The sequence below is a fragment of the Lepisma saccharinum genome, chromosome 7 (assembly GCF_977018435.1).
Source record: "Lepisma saccharinum chromosome 7, izLepSacc3.1, whole genome shotgun sequence".
NCBI lineage: Eukaryota > Metazoa > Arthropoda > Insecta > Zygentoma > Lepismatidae > Lepisma > Lepisma saccharinum.
The window spans coordinates 92730122-92746512 of record NC_139235.1 but is presented as its reverse complement, the minus strand read 5'-3'; the positions used below and the strand labels follow the sequence as shown (position 1 = coordinate 92746512).

At 39.8% G+C, this 16391-nt stretch overlaps 1 protein-coding gene across 8 annotated transcripts in view; it reads right to left on the bottom strand.

Annotated features, from left to right (window-relative positions):
• Positions 1-16391, bottom strand: part of Sarm (sterile alpha and armadillo motif) — a 247392-nt gene that overhangs the window by 124982 nt on the left and 106019 nt on the right. Inside the window, exon 1 of one of the 8 annotated variants that reach the window (XM_083125644.1) lies at positions 13473-13571. The exons of the other annotated variants lie outside the window; for them this stretch is intronic. The gene's annotated coding sequence lies outside the window, so the exon portion shown is untranslated. Of the gene's footprint in view, positions 1-13472; positions 13572-16391 lie in introns of those variants that run through there. 8 annotated transcript variants of the gene reach the window in all.

The following is a 16391-nucleotide window of genomic DNA, read 5'->3' as shown; positions in this document are numbered from 1 at the left end:
TACACCAGACATTGTTTACAACTGGCCGACATGCCAACAATCGAAAGGCACATGACATTGGAAACCTTCCATTGCAGTTGAAATGCAAAGACTAAAGAAAGAAAGAGCACGGCTCAATTTCTGGTTTCATACAGGAAATAGTGTTATTGGGGATGTTGTTAAATCATGAAGTAGATGCTGAACATTTAATAAACCATCACTAAAAATAAATAACAAGTCAATCAAACGAAACGACCCCCCCCCCATTTTGTGTGAAGATATGGCAACTAGACTATACAATTTTGTCCCCCCCCCCCGAAAAAAAATCCCATGACGCAAGCGCGTCATGAATACCTCCTGTGGGCACCCCTGACTAGGACACGAAAGATGAAATTTAGTGGGAGCAAATGGTGCTCGGATACCAAACGCATTTCGATACTTTCCGACATCCACTGAAACAACATGAAATAAATTCATATTTAATAAACTGAGTAGTACATTTACGGCGAATAGATTGTCAGATCATTGTTCTTTTTATCGAACCAACTACATTCAACAGTATCTTATTCATATACACGGGGGAAGCGGCGACTCTTATTGAAGACACTCACATTCGCATCGTAATAAAGGGGTCCCGGGTTCAATACCCGGTGGAGGCACATTGAACAGTGGTTCGGACCTCACTTTAAACTGTATGTCCAGTTCCGATTAGCCCAACTGAGCATAAAGTGAACTTTACATAATGACCTCCCATCAAGTATCGATATATTTTCCTCCGAGTTTGCCTTTCGGTCTACCATCAGAAGAAATGTTTATCAATAATATAAAATAGTGCCATCCTTTACTTATTTTATGTTAATTTGCTATTCATTTTTCTATTACTTTGTAAATTTTTAATTCTTGGTATTATTATTATTATTATTACTGTTTTTTCATTGTTGACAATTTCAGTGTGAAATGGCCATCTGTACTGTATCAGGAATTTTCTCAATAAATAAATAAGTTTGTCTTCGTTCATACTCCGCGTCGCGATTAGCGAACTCGATCAGAACTTGCAAATAACACTTGTAATAACCTCAGAAATAATCTAAATTTGTCTTGTTTAATTTGGATTCTAAAAGTTATCTCTTAACTAGCTGGTTACCCGGCGTTGTCCGGGTATTTATTTATCCCAATCTTCTATTAAAGTTGTCCGTGGGAGAAACATTGATATCTTAAATCCACTCCGCAGTAGCTACTTAATAGATTGGCCCTGTGACTTGTTGATCGTCATCTAGAAAGAAAGTCTCTCTCAAATGTCATCGTGAATGTCACCAATTAGCTTAGCGACTCCAAAAACTATGGATTCGACACTAATGTAGGTCATTTTTTACATTTTATTCCCCCCCCCCCAATGCCGATAGGTGATGAACGTGGAGTTGAACGGCATTCGGAGTGTCACTATTCATCTTAGCGACCCCGAAAACTATGGATTCCACACTATTATCGGTCGTTTTCGATTATTTTTACGTCACCCCTGCCCACCCCCACCCCTAGGGGTGCCAGGGGTGTCTTACCCCCACTGTATTTCTTTCCAGATTGTAAGTCATACGTGTACCAAGTTTGGTTGAAATTGCTCCAGCCGTTCTAGAGTTATGCCAGAACAAACATACATACACACATACACCCATTTTTATATATATAGAGAAGAGATTTATATATAGAAGATTAACAATCAATTCATAATTATTCAAAGTCTGTATACATTATTTGCTGTAAGAACTTGTATTTTAAGCGTTCTATGGTAATATAAATACATTCGCCATCGCCTCCTCACTTTTACGAAAGTTTCATTCCATGCTTGCCTTTCCTTCTCACACCGACTGGTGCTGCTGTCGTTTATGGCTGCTCTCCAAAACTTACGAACGTCAATTTCCTTAGATAACACACGCGTCCGTCAATTGAAGCCATTCACGAAATGGCAGCCGGAGGTGCAGCACAGGAAACGAACACTTGACCTTATTCCGCAGAGCCAACCTAGGACTTAACCTCGCCAAATGGCATTTCCCCCAATGGCGCCACGCCTGGTGGAAACAAATGGAACCTGCTCGTTTCTTCGTGTTTTATTTTCGATCCGTGCGCCAGAGGCGCTGCGGTTGAAGGAATTTATTTGTACGAAATTAGATGTGTGTTCGTTCTTTTTTCGTGATCTGTGTAACTAACTTTTGAAAGAACTAATCAAATAAAAATGTGTCCAAACACAACAAATTCCTTCTTTCCGGTAATTGACAGAGATATCATAATGCTACAATTCCCTAATCTTATAAGTTGCTTCGGATATACTGGTGTCTATGACAATCATCGCTTCCCGAGCTGGAAACTGGAATGTGATATTGTACTTCGTAAGAAACAGGAAACCTAGAAACTTTTGCCTTTTTACTGCGAAAAGAGGTTCTTCTGGGAAAAATTCAAGAATCAACACCCACTATAGATTTTTGATTCGTTCTCAGTTCTTCCTCAGAACTTGTAGTTTGACACATCAAAATTAATAGATTTTTGGCATTTTAGTCACAGGCATCCAGTACCAGACTGGAACTGGTGGCATTCATGAATCTGTGTTTCGTGGTTGCATACATACACAGGATAGAAACTGCCGATTTTTGAGTGCAAGTGTCATCGAAATGAGGCTCCAACGAGAAAAACGTTACCAAGAAAAGTTTCTCGCCTTAATGTCCTCTACACGCCGTGTAGACGGCTGGAAAGTCCTTTGAATATGAAACAATTGATTATCCTGGATCCATATGGTCCTTCCAATCGATCAACGACCCTGTCTCAGGTGAGTCAGAACAGTTCCTACTTGCGATCGCTTTTATACATCCTTGGGCTAATCGCGACACTGAGGATGTATGATGAATCACTTAAATGATGATTTGATAAATACAATGATTCATGTATACATGGCCAGGTTTCTAACGTGAGATCCCTGACTCATCATTACACCACGGAGGCCGACTTGGATGAATCAATGAACTGGTAGAATTGTAATAGGCATGAGAGTTCATAACTGCATTCACTTACTTTTCACCCATGTTTAACCTTTCTCAAAAACTTTCGCAAAATAACCAAAGTACAGTCAACGGTAATAAAAATGGGACATCTCGACCCTGAAATATTCGCTTCCCCTTTTTGTTCCAGACCTAGACGCTACCTCTCACGTTCTTGAATGAGCATTAGGTTTTTCTTGTCTTATTTCGCTTACTTTCGTCTGGTGTCTGTGAAAGGAGAATTCCCATAGACGCTTATTTGAACCACAACTCCGATTGGGTCAGTCATTAAGCCTGTTACGGGTCCTCGTTAATTAGTCGCGCGTTGAGTTTAGTTATGTAACAACTGTTGTCTCCAGGTTCATTACAGGAAGAAGAAGAAGAAGAGACTTGGCACAACTGGCGATGACGATTCGGGAAACTTCTTTGCTCAGCCTTCAAAAGAAACACCTTGAAAGGACGCCAGGAGGCGCTGTCTATATCTTTCGCGATGTTCATTTGTCTGGGAAGTCTGGACGGGTATAATGGGCCTATATCTTCGCCCCCTTTTCTCGCTAACTCTAAGAATACCCGGGGATTTCACCGAGATGGCGACATTGTTATGTCACTGTTTTGGAGACGGGGAAATTTGTCTTCTACAAAGGATAATATTGTAACATGCTTCCTTTCCTTAAATTCAATTCTGCTATGAAGGGAAGTGACTAATAATCACCAGATTACCATAATATATATTTTTATTGACTATGATTCTTCTTCCTTTTCCTGCATATGCAGACAATCCAGACCCTAAGACTAGAAAAAACTGAAGATACCATATTTAAAATCACATACAGGATTAGTCTAAGCACAGAAGGGGAGCTGATCGGGCTAAAGACCCTACCAAAATTTTGAGAAAATCAAATTTTGCAAATGAAAGCAGTAAAGAAACAGGGAAAAACAAAGTAATAAATGTAAACTCTCCTTAAAATGATCCTGTATTACCACTTTTGCCTTTGAACATCTTAATAACGTAGGTTATTTTGTGACAGTCAGATTTACCGTCATTATTATTATCATTATTATTCATGTATGTAGCGGTAAAAAGACGTGTTGATTCAAAGTGTTAAGTGTTTTAATTTGTAAGATTACATATTTGATTTTTGCCAAGCCGACGGGAGGAACGAGACATTCGCTTGTGTTAAGGGTGAGCACCTGAAGGGTCACGCTATGCGTCTAAAGCTTAGGAAATTCGACCGTAATGACAAACATTTAAATATCTCGGTTTCCAACGGTCCGATTCATGTGAAACTTATACCAGCGCAGCGGCATATGTGCAAGGACGGATGTGTGGAGTTTCGTCACGATCAAGCGACAATTACGGACGCCAGATCAAATCGGTTCTAATTGATCAGTTTGTGGACAGCGATTGCAATTGAGCTATGGGCGACAGCCAGGCGGAAACTTAATCCGCACAAGTCAACTTCGGACACGGTACGTCCTAGTTTGGAGACAATAGAGCAAAGTGGACTGACCCCTTCGGAAGCGTCGCTTCAACGATCGCCTAGCGTCGTTTTTCAAAATCTAAATAAAACGAAGGACATGGTTTTTCGATACACAGTCTTACCGCGATCCTTGTAGCGAGAGAAGCTCCGTGCTACCTCTCCATATACAGTTTTGCCGCGATTCTTGGAACGAGAGCACCTTCGTGCTACCTTTCGTGTACAGTGGACTTTGTTGTGTTGTGCGAACACCAGTGTGTGTGATAGGCAGTAAGTCTACACGAGTGCGCCTACCTCAACCGCTGGGGGAAGTTGAAGCGAAACCGTTTCCGTGATTACCTTACGCCATTTATAATTTTTGAGAAACGAGGAACACCGGAAACTATGGCGGGCTAGAGGGAGAAGAGAGATGAGGGCGTTACGTCGATTCGCCTGATGTCAGAAGAAGCTACGCCGATGATGCCTATCCACCGCCATGGAGAGAGAGAGAACGTCGAACGCCGCCCTATTGATACGCCGACGATGCCTACCATCCGCCACGTTGACGCCCCGACGACGCCTACCAGCCGCGACAGAGAGACGTAGAGAGAGATGTTGACGCCCCGACGACGCCGACGACGCCTACCATCCGCCACGTTGACGCCTCGACGACGCCCACCAGCCGCGACAGAGAGACGTAGAGAGATATGTTGACACCCCGACGACGCCGACGACGCCTACAACGACCGCTCAGATGCGACGTCCGAACCGCGCCATACCACGGAGATCCACCGATCCCGAGAGGAAGAGGAGCCGGGGAACTAGGTGTTTGAATCCTTTTCGCATCTTCATCGTCGCGACCAAAGGAAACCTTTCGCGTGGATACTATGTGTTTCAATCGCCCATAAAGACGCCTGGATGCACCCTGGAAGCTGAGAGATGGTAAAGTATTCATCTGTGTGAACCTTAACACGTGACGGCCCGATTGATTTAGAGAACGCCCTTGAAATTCGTCGACATTTTGAAAACGCCCACTCAACTCGAAATTTTATATCGAACTCCCGTCGCGCTTGTCATTTGTAATCTATTCGTCTCAGGTCAATTTTTCTTATTCCTTGTGATATTTTTTTCTGATCTTAAATTCATTGTTGTTTGTGCTCCTTTGTATTTGTTTAAAGTGCGTACTATTAGAGTAAAGCGCCGCCCGCTTAATTGCATATTCTACTTGAGGTTTGTTCATTTTTATGTGTCAGCGCTGTGTCGCTGCTAGCTATGTCCGGTCGCATATGTGATTATTTGTTAAAGTATTTGCCTGGTAATGTGAATTGCTCGTCGCGGCGAAGTGTTTAAGTCCCGCCTGCTAGAGAGTATATTGTTTGAGCCACTCAACGGAGGTTATTTGTTATGTTTGGAACCACGTGAGGTCTTGTAAAAGGAAAACGTCCGCCCACGTGAATGTAATTGCCGTTGAGACGCCTTTGTTTATACTGGTCAAGTAATGTATGGTCACCGCGCCGACTAGTTTCCTTTTTAAAAACAAAAGGTGAACTTAAGTAAGGGCTGGCTAGGATTTAAGTAGCACTGGAGCAAAATCACAAATGACCTGATTAGACAAAAAGTAAGATAAAATTAATTGAGAATGCAATAATTAGGGCTTGTCGTCATAAAACCTGTACATGTCATGTATAATTTCTTGTGTCAATGACCCCATGAGGATTGAATCTGAGAGAGAATGTGAGAGTGCAAGTGTGGGGACCTGTAATAATTCCATTTTTGTTGGTTATGAATAGAATATACTTTTTATTTTCATGTTAATGTTGGGCTATATCATTTCGTACGCATGTCGCTACCCGTGATTTTCAGGTATGCAGCTAGCCGCTTCCCGGCTACAGGTAAAGAGGTGGTGATTTGAAAGTATATATGTTTTTGTTTTCTATTCGATATGGCGTATCACTATGCACTGTTGGTCACCGGTTCCTACACACGAACTTAACCTGGACCGTAACGCTATTTCGCTTGTCCGAGGGAGATTTTGCCGCCTCTGTTTAGGTAGTGGTAGCATTTGTTTTCCCGGGCAAGGGAGGGCGTAACATACAATTTTATCCGTCCCTATCTAGAACACAGCTATGTCACAGCCACTTCCACAATTCTAGCCCCTTCTGGAAAAGAAAAATTCTGTGTACGCCACTGAGTCTAAGTGATGGAGAGACAAGCACCATTTCCAATTGGCTCAACCGACGATGACGACAGTGATGACGAGGAATATCCACATTGCTATATCTCAAAGAAAGTTGAAAGTGGGGAAGTACGGCGTAGGCGCACCCGTGATGTTGGGCTCACTATCTTTGAGCAGGAGTAGAGGGATATGCGTGGAAACCTTATCTCTGTGATTTTTGTAACAAGAAATAAACGTGTGACTCGTAACATTATGAAAGTTAGTGACTTAACATATTTTTCAATATTTGTCACCGTCTATATATATATTGATAAAAGTGAATACACTGACTACGTTTTAAAGTACAATGAAAGGCAAACATGGTTTCCTTTAGTTCATCCTGGCATTAACGATGGATTTAGTTTATTTTACTTCGTTTTTCCTCCAGTTTTGGCTAATCGTGAATAACGAGTCCTTAGAAAGAGCGTTTCGCGGGCGCAGACGTCGCTCGCACACTATTGCCGAAACTCTCGTGCCGTCTGCTTCTCAGCCGAACAAACAGGCCGAGGTAGCAACAAATCCGTTCAAATCCGAGAACTTTTCTAACGTACCACGTACGTACCTGGGGGAAACCCTGGGGGGTGAAGGCAGTCAGGGGCGTGATGCTGATCACATCACCCCCACTCACGACCGGATCAAGAAAGTGTGGGGCGTTACCCCCACACCCCCTATATGCCTTCATGGCGTGGTGCTATGCACAGGGGAGCACTTTACCCTTTTTTTTTTTTTTACCTTTTTTACATGAACATATTGTACCACGTGCCACTGCGTAGTACAACTAATTTCCTTGCTGATAGAATTATTGTGGTTTATCATCCTAGTCAGGGCCGGATTAAGGTGGGTGCTATTGATGCTGCAGCATTAGGCCCATTCCTGAAATAGGCCCAGATGAAAACAGACGAGAATTTTCCGAAAGCTGAACAGTTTTCTTTTGCTATATTAACCTGAAAATAAATCTTAGAATGAAATTTGGAGCCCCAATTTCGGACGCCTAGACACAGCGTTACTTATTATACAGTTACTATTATTCTTTGCGCTGTGACGTAACTATAACGTCTTTGTGTTTATTGTTCACCGAAGATTTCAAGCATCAGGCCCAATTTCGTCTTAATCCGGCCCTGATCCTAGTACATATGTCCATATGTATTGAAGTGTTATCGGATTGTAAAACAACCGTCAACGTACCACAAAGTTGAAGTTCCTTCTAATTTTTAAAACGTGGCACAAGGTGCAATACTCTCCCCTTTTAAAAATTCGGGTCCTAAATCGCGAATTAAGAGGACACGTGACGTCACGCGCCTCACCTCTTGACCGAGGAAGCGTTCCTCGTTCTCTGTCTCGTCTCGATTTACAAACAAGTCTCACCTTCTCGGTCCGGAAGAGAGAAATTTCCGATCTCGTCGCGAAATAACAAATATACAAAAACGTAAAATAATACTTTATAAAAGCAAAGTCAATCAAATTAATTTGCACCAGTCAATTTTTTAGCATGTCTATAAATGAGTCATCAGTAAAGCATACTCATTTACTAGAGTTTCAGTCTCCATTGCTGGTGGGGTGCAAACCCTTTCTAAAAACACCTAAAATATCAACCTCACTTCCACGTAGTACGTACACCCTGAACTGCAATTGCAGACTACCGAGGGTCTGGCGTCTGGGCCCACGGACATATAATCCTCCGCGGGACCTGTGTTGTGTCGTCTCTATATATTTGTGATTGGTTGTCCCTTCATCCATCTTCCTATCACTATTCATCCTCATCTTCGCGATTAGCCAAAAGTGACAGAAAAGCGAAGTAAAATAAACTAAATCAATCAATCTATCGATAACATGTACGAGCAGTAAAGTCTCACATTGAAATCGAAATCTAATATCGAGATATGAAATGACGTACTAATTTTTTATCCGAACTTGGCCACGATTTGACAGGTTAGAAATATGGGTCTTCGTTTTCCTTTGAAAAAAAAACACGCTTGAACAGGCTGCAATTCAACAAATGTTACTGTGTTAAGTTTAAAATGCATTCCCTAATTTCTCATCTTCCCGATTAGCCAAAAGTGGCAGAAAAGAGAAGTAAAATCATCAAAATCAAATCAATTCTAAAAGGTAATCCGTTGTTTACCTTCCTCTCACCATAATCAAGTTTAAAAAGCTCTATCAATGCTAACTAGATCAATGGCTGTACCTGCTGCAAAGGGCCACTATCTTTGACCTCGCACACCAGGTGGAAGCACATGCCTCACTTACCTGAAAGAAAAAAGGAAATATTAATGTTTAATTCAACTCCTAATTAACTCGAATGGAAACAGCACACACACATTTATATGACAAGAAAATTATTTTGAATGACACTGATAATATTTCAGATGGAATATTACATGCAACCTTGCAATTACAGTCTGTAGGAACAATGAAGTAGGAAGTATTCATGTATATAATCTTCCTTAACCCCTCCACGCTATAAGGTGGAATAAACAGTTTTCTATGTATGTGTCAAGAAGAAATTCTTTCAGTCCAGACTATTTAAAAGAAAAAACACCACAGATTAACAGGATTTCAATTTTTGATACAGTATCTAAACTATGTTAACTGAATTTCAACAACTATTTTGCTCACTAATATATTAAGTCACATACATGAGCTTGAAGAAACTGTTTCAATGGAACTAACAAAATTATAACAATAAAAATGGTTGTTAATTTTTACAGTATGTACAAAATCGTCTATAAGGAGACCGTGAAGGTTACCCAGTCCCAAGAACTTTGAGATTCTGTATCTTAGACGTTGAATAATGACGCCAGTAAATAATCTCTGTTTTTTTGTCTGTTCTAATCAATTGATTATAAACATACCCACTGCTAAGGAGTATTATTATGTGATGAATTAAATAACCACAACATTAAAACCATGCAAATGTAGAACTGGAAAATATTCATAAATGCACTATAAACAAATAAAACGAATAAATAAATAAATACATTTATCCAGAATTGATTTTGGCTGCTGCTTAAGACTAAGTCCTGATCTTTCAACAGTTAAAACATATGATTTATATAGCTATCTACGTAAAACTATACACATGTATAAATTATACGTTTGAAAATGGGTAATGTGGTATGTGCCACTGCGTACAGATACATCACACATTAATTATCTACCATATTTCTAATTAAAATCACTAAGATTTGTATGTTTTTTTTTTAAAAAAAAAAAGTTCTACGAAGGAAAATAATGTTAAAAATGAATAGAAAAATGCAAAATTTTAAGACAACAAATAGTTGGTATATCCAGCCAATTAAAATGATATCCCTGATTATTATTTTATACATATTATTATTATCCATAATTTTTGTAGACACTGTCAATATAACCGACTTATCCAAATACAGTCTTATCTTCGCGAAAGTTCGGCCAAAATATTAAATAATCCTCGTGCAACAAATAGCATACAAGTACGTTAGTGATGAAGTAGCCATTTTAATTTTATTTTTTAAACAAGTATTTTAGTTCTTTGGCAACTATTTCGGGCGGGGAAGAATAAGGCCCGGACTTTCCTCAAGGGGTGTTTGAAGATACCGCCTCCAGCATTAGTGAGGGTATGAACAGTTAAAATAACTCACTTGAGTGAGTTTTATACTTTTGCAACAAATGTGCTTAAAATACAACTAGTTTAGTGGGAAAATAAAGTTCATGAGAAACGCAAATACAGTTCTTACATGTGCATTAGTTTATCTTCAGAAGTCTTCTTTTTTTTGGGGGGGGGGGTTCAGAATATTTTTGTTAATGGATGTTTCGGTGACGTCATCCCTGCAGGTGGAACATGACAGGACACAAAAGAACCGACAAAATTTATCTCAGGAAGCTGATAAGAGATTCTTTTTTTTACGAGAGAAATGTTTGCCGCCGGCAGGAAACAAAATTTTACTCTACCTACGCATCTATTTATGTCTTTCATTATCGCCAGGAATTACATAAGTGCATTTTAAAACAGCTGGATAAGAAGGAAGCGTTCCTTCCACTGTTATCTTCAATAAGCTTCCGACATTACTGCCATCTGGCGTTAAGTTCGAGTTGTTTGAACAGAATAAAACGGTATAGGAAACGAAGGGTACAGATATCGCTATAATCTGTGTAGCGAGCGAGCGAAAGCAAGTCTATGCGCAAGTAGCGTCTCCAGAGGGCTCGACCAATGAACACGTACGAGAGAACCGGATTGCGTGGAGGGGAAAAGCGACTGCAGCTCCCAGCTGTTTGTATCCGCGTGTGCTGTTTCGCACCGCCAACCTCCTTGCTCAAGAGATTCCCGGGAAAGAGTATAGACAGTGACGCAACCACAAGGGGGGGGGGGGGCATTGCCTTCCCAACCTTGGACTGAAATGAGTTCTGGGGAGGGGGCAAACATTGACGGCAAAGTGTACCTGCAGGGGGCAATTACAGCCCGCAACTTCAAATTTTATGCAAATAAAAATACTTTTCGTACAATTTCCCCCCCCCCCCAACACATACACATAATGTACATTCATATAATACTGCTAAACTTTAGAAAATGGACTTTATTTGTAAAGCACCCCCCGCCTGATAATCCGTTAGCCTCCGCTGGCGATCAATTCTGGCTACGGACCTGTCGAGCTCACTCAGGTCACTACTTGTACGGAGGACTTATTTTCCTTCGTTCCTGGGACAGATTATACGTTGGTATAAATATGCCACTTTTACAGCTGCCTACAGCATGCGTTCCTTCGGCTACTTGTTAAAATTGTCTGGCACAACTTCTCGTTCAATTTTCCTCAGCAAAAGACGGTATTTCTTCCGTTCTAAACTCTAAACCAAAATAACAATTCCTGTAGTTAATATGGTGAACGAGGTGCATGAAAAACACAGTCACAATATTAGTTTTTAAAAAGTACTAATATTTATAAGCCCAGGTTACAACACTCTCCATGAATATTTTTATATATTTTTTTACTGAATAGAGAATTAACATGGATACAAAAACCAGTGTCATGTGAAACCAGATAACGAATTGACCACATACAACACTACTCTTCGATTAACTGATTTATTACAGAGTAGCTACTCTAGTGTCAAGACAAAATGCATGTACGTACAGTGGGATCCATGAGTATTACCGTGCAAATTGTCCATCACCATGTTCGTGCACTTTATTTGACCCAATAAGAGCTTCAAGAATTAAAAGAAAACTCAAAACAAACTGTTGAGAACTTCTGCATCAGCATATATAAAAATCCATCGCTTAAAAACACACAGGACGTAAGAGAAAAATTCATGAAAATAGTCACGGACAATTTGCACGGTAACACTCATCGATTCCACTGTACATGAAACATTAATTTTTAAAGCTTTGCAGTTCATCAGGCAGCAATGATTTGAAGAGTGAAGTCCTCAGAAAAAAGTGAACGAGGTGATGCAGGTAGGGCGGGAAAATATACAATATCAACATTAGCTCCAAGGATTTGATTAAGTAAATTCATTTTATGCCAAATCATTCTTTAACCTTTCAGCCATTTTCCACTAGAGTTCATCTTATTTACAAAAGAAACTTCACACATGCTGGTATCGATTTCGGCAGCAACAATTAAACAACTGAGCTGTTTTGTTTATTGTGGCTTTTACACATGTTTGCACTAACGGGCGTCAACTGGAAATAGCAGCAGCAATTATGTTTCACGGACACCGAGGCACTTCGCTCCGGCCTGAAGATGGCGTGGGTGATGGTTTCTTCGTAGCATCTTGTTCGTATTGTGTAATCTGTGTCTGGCTTAAACTGTGACCTAATTTTGCCTGCAACTTAACATGTTTAATGCAATAAGTAGAAAGTATGTACGGGCAATTACATATCATTGGAGGAACAACACAGAACATTAATTTTTCCATCGGCCTCCCCGATGGCGAAATGGCAAAGTAGTTGCCTTATAATGAAAGGGTCCCGGGTTCGATACCGAGTGGAGGTACATGGTTAGGATCTCACTTTAAACTGTAGGTACAGTCCCAATTAGCCTTTCTGTGCATAAAATGGACTTAAAACACCAACTCAATCAATCAATCAAAAAATGTATTGTAATACGATAGTTGCAAAATCTATTCCATTAGGATTCATTTATAAAAGTTTCGTTGCGTTAGGTAGTAACTTCCTATCATACAAGTCATGTGTAACGGATTAGGAAACAATCACATGGTCAATTTCATGATTGTTACCTAGGGGTTCTTTTTCAACACCAGAAGTAATATTTCATCAACACAAGGCAACGAAATGCAAATCATTTCAAGGAATTTACAGCATACTGAAATTATGCACGTCTCGTAAATACATCACTCCTTACTGCATTTTATTCATAAAAAGAGTAAGAATATGGGCATGTTAGTAATTGCACGCAATATGTTCTCCATTTGTGTGTTCACCTACTCTGAACATTCCCTTAAAATCGGGTCATTACAAAAAATGCATTACGTCACGACAAACTGTATTTTCCAAGCTAAAGTTTCCGGGCATACGAATTGCATGTTTGACTCATCTTTATGCAGCAACGTTGGAATTAGTGTTGCTCACGAGAGGAGACGAGACGAGACTTTGGTCTGTCCCATCTCGTCTCGTGAAAATGACATCTCGTCCCCGTGTCTTGTCTCGAAAATATTAGCTTGTCACGTCTCGTTTTACAAGAAGAGACGAGAAATGTCTCGTCTCGTGGGCAACACTACTTGGGACTTAGAGAAAGAATTTTACTGATAATGAACATGTAACAAAGTAACTTCCTATTGTACAGGTCAAAACTGTCCTACCTGGTTATTTTTTATGCAGAATGGTTCCTCCAGTAGTGCTATTGAACACTGCAGAATCACAAAACTAAAAGCCTTCTAGACGAACTGTAAAACCACATTTCCAACAAGTGCTTCAATGGAAAATTACTCGATAAAGTTCATTATTGAGGAGAAGTGTCCTTGAGAATTACAAGTCCTGTGACCCTTTTCGTCTTTGTAACACGAAAATCACATCACTTAGACTACCACAAAATTACATCCAGAATCGAATTTTCTTACGCTGTTCGGCAGAGGAAAAGCTCAATTGGACTCTCCAACAAGATAAGTCAACGAAACAACCGACAAGTAACACACAAAGAAAGCAACAGATCAGAGACACTCGTAAGCTACTATCAGCTGTATGTTTGACCTTCATAAAAGATACCGTTTCGTGTTGTAACAGGCAGACACATGCGGGAAGCAAATAAAAATACAGGAAGAAAGCATGAAGATTTATTTCATGCTCGCAAGGTGTGCGGAGAAGTTTGCGTTTCTAATGGCCAGGAAAAAATCAAGACTGTCTTCATTTATCCTTCTCTCAGAGGTCGTTTGGTTAATTCTAGCAAGCCCGCATTCTCATGATTTGTAGCTTATTTTCCGGTTTTGTGCTGACTGGTGTGTTGCTTTGATTTTTCCCACTATTGAATTGAGAATCGTTCAAGGTTAACAGAAAATCCAATTTTTTAGAGTCGACCCAGCTACTTTTTTGGAAAGTCAGAAACAGTAGCGATGCATCTCGAAGCCCTGATCACGTGTCAGTGTCACTCAATGAAAAGTCCTTTTGCAGGCCTTGGCTGTTATTGCAACAATGAGGTTTTAGTTCAGAATATTGGAAATATCGGTTACATTTGTACTGTAAAAATACGTGAAAATATAAATATGAAGCCTAGCATCACTAATAGAATACGCCATATAAACTGTATGTTCATTGAAGTGTCTTAACATTACAGTTTGAGATGTCCTTCAAGAAAATGCAAATTTCACATCTGAAATTGGTAATTTTTTCATTTCTCTTCATTTTTAAGTAATTCATTTTTATTTTTTTGTGCGTGTCTGCAATTGATAGTGTTGCCCACGAGACGAGACGAGACGAGACTTTGGTCTGTCCCGTCCCGTCTCGTGAAAATGCTGTCTCGTCTCGTGTCTCGTCTCGAAAATATTCGTTTGTCCCGTCTCGTGTCCCGTCTCGAAGGGTTCTGTCTCGTCCCGTCTCGTTTTGTCTCGTCTCGTCTCGTAAAATTGATCCGGGATATCATGCCAACAAAAGTCAAAAGTAGCAGAAACACGAAATATTTTTCCGGAAAGTGGGATAAAACTGCAAATGTTTTACCCATTGCGTGGTGAGAATAAATAAGGTTCGTTAATCATGAGGACATTAATATTAAAAATGCGGTTTGTTGGTTACTGATTGCTAGGTATCTTATGAAATCTACCTTTTTTGTTTTTCTCGCTTCATATAACTGTCTATCCATCGTACATTTATACCAAGTTTGTTAGAACCTGTCCCGTCTCCCGCGCTAGCGATCGCTCGACAGTTTTGGTGCCAATGAGAAACCAGAAAAAAGTCGTCTGCTGAGCAGCGAGGAGCGAATGGAAGCCTGAAGAGAGGAGCTTACGTAGACGTTGTTGCCACATTGCGCATTTTAATTTGCTGCCTGGCTTTGGCTTTCCCCAGCACGGAGTTCAGGCGGTCTTCAGCAGCAACACCGCTTGGTTTATGCTAGAAAAGCCAGCGATCAGCTACCGCGGGAAGCCGGACAGGTTGTAACAAACACGGTAAAAGTGAGTGCTCTTTTTCATTACTACTATACCTTTTGGAAGTCTTGAAATGTTTTCCAATAGACCTTCTTTCTTTCTGAATGTCGAACTTCCGTGCACAATGAAAATGTACATTTTTTCTTAAAATTCTAAGCTTGGCGCTGGGGAGCAACAAAAAAGTTTTTAAATGTGTAGTACGAACAAAAAAGACTATTTAAAAGTTCAATATTTAGTATATTACAAATAGAAAGCATTTATTGTTCTTAATATTGTTAAACATCTTCTATGACATAAGTTTCAACAAGTGTTTCTTTGTGATATTGTGCTGTTTCTTATGCTCAGCTTATGACGCACATACTTCTTTGTTTTCCCTTTAGCCTCTAAGTCCGGTACCACCACCGCTTGATCTAATTTATCCTTCGGCAAGCACGCATCTAGAAATATATGTCGGGGGAGGGTGTCTGAGCCAAGTGTTTCAGAAAAAATGATAATAATAACATTAACGACAACAATTAAGCAAATGTTTAAATTAATACATTAATATAATTCATAGGTCTATTCACTTGAATATGTAAATTAATCAATTCTATTACTGTTATTGTATGACATGTTACAAAGATGGTAGAAGAATAGTAATATAACAGCACAAATATTAGCTAATAACTAGCTTACGTGTAGTTAAGATCGTCAAAATCTGCATAAAAACAGCTGTCCTGGCAAGAAAATTAATGTCAAAAAAGGTGATGAATTGAATATTTGCTGAATAACAAAAAACGATGTTACATCCAGTTGACGAAAAATAAAGTTCCTGATTAATATTTTATGCTCATTATTATAAGCTTCATTGATACTGTCATTTAAAGCAGTATGATCCCAATAGAATCCTTGTTTTCTAGTAAGTTCGGCAGGAATATGTAATCCTCGATTATGCTAAACAAATATATTTTTTGTTTAGCTAGAGCAAGGCCCCAGGAGGATGTAAGAAGCCTTTCCTGCAAAAGTGTATGTTTTACGAAGCGAAGAAACGTGACAAAGCCACCACGTATGGAAGGCAAACCTGCATTAATTTTATATCGCACGTTTACAGAGCCGTGCCTCCTGAAGTTATAAAAATCCCAACTTCAATTATTCTTTTAGACATGC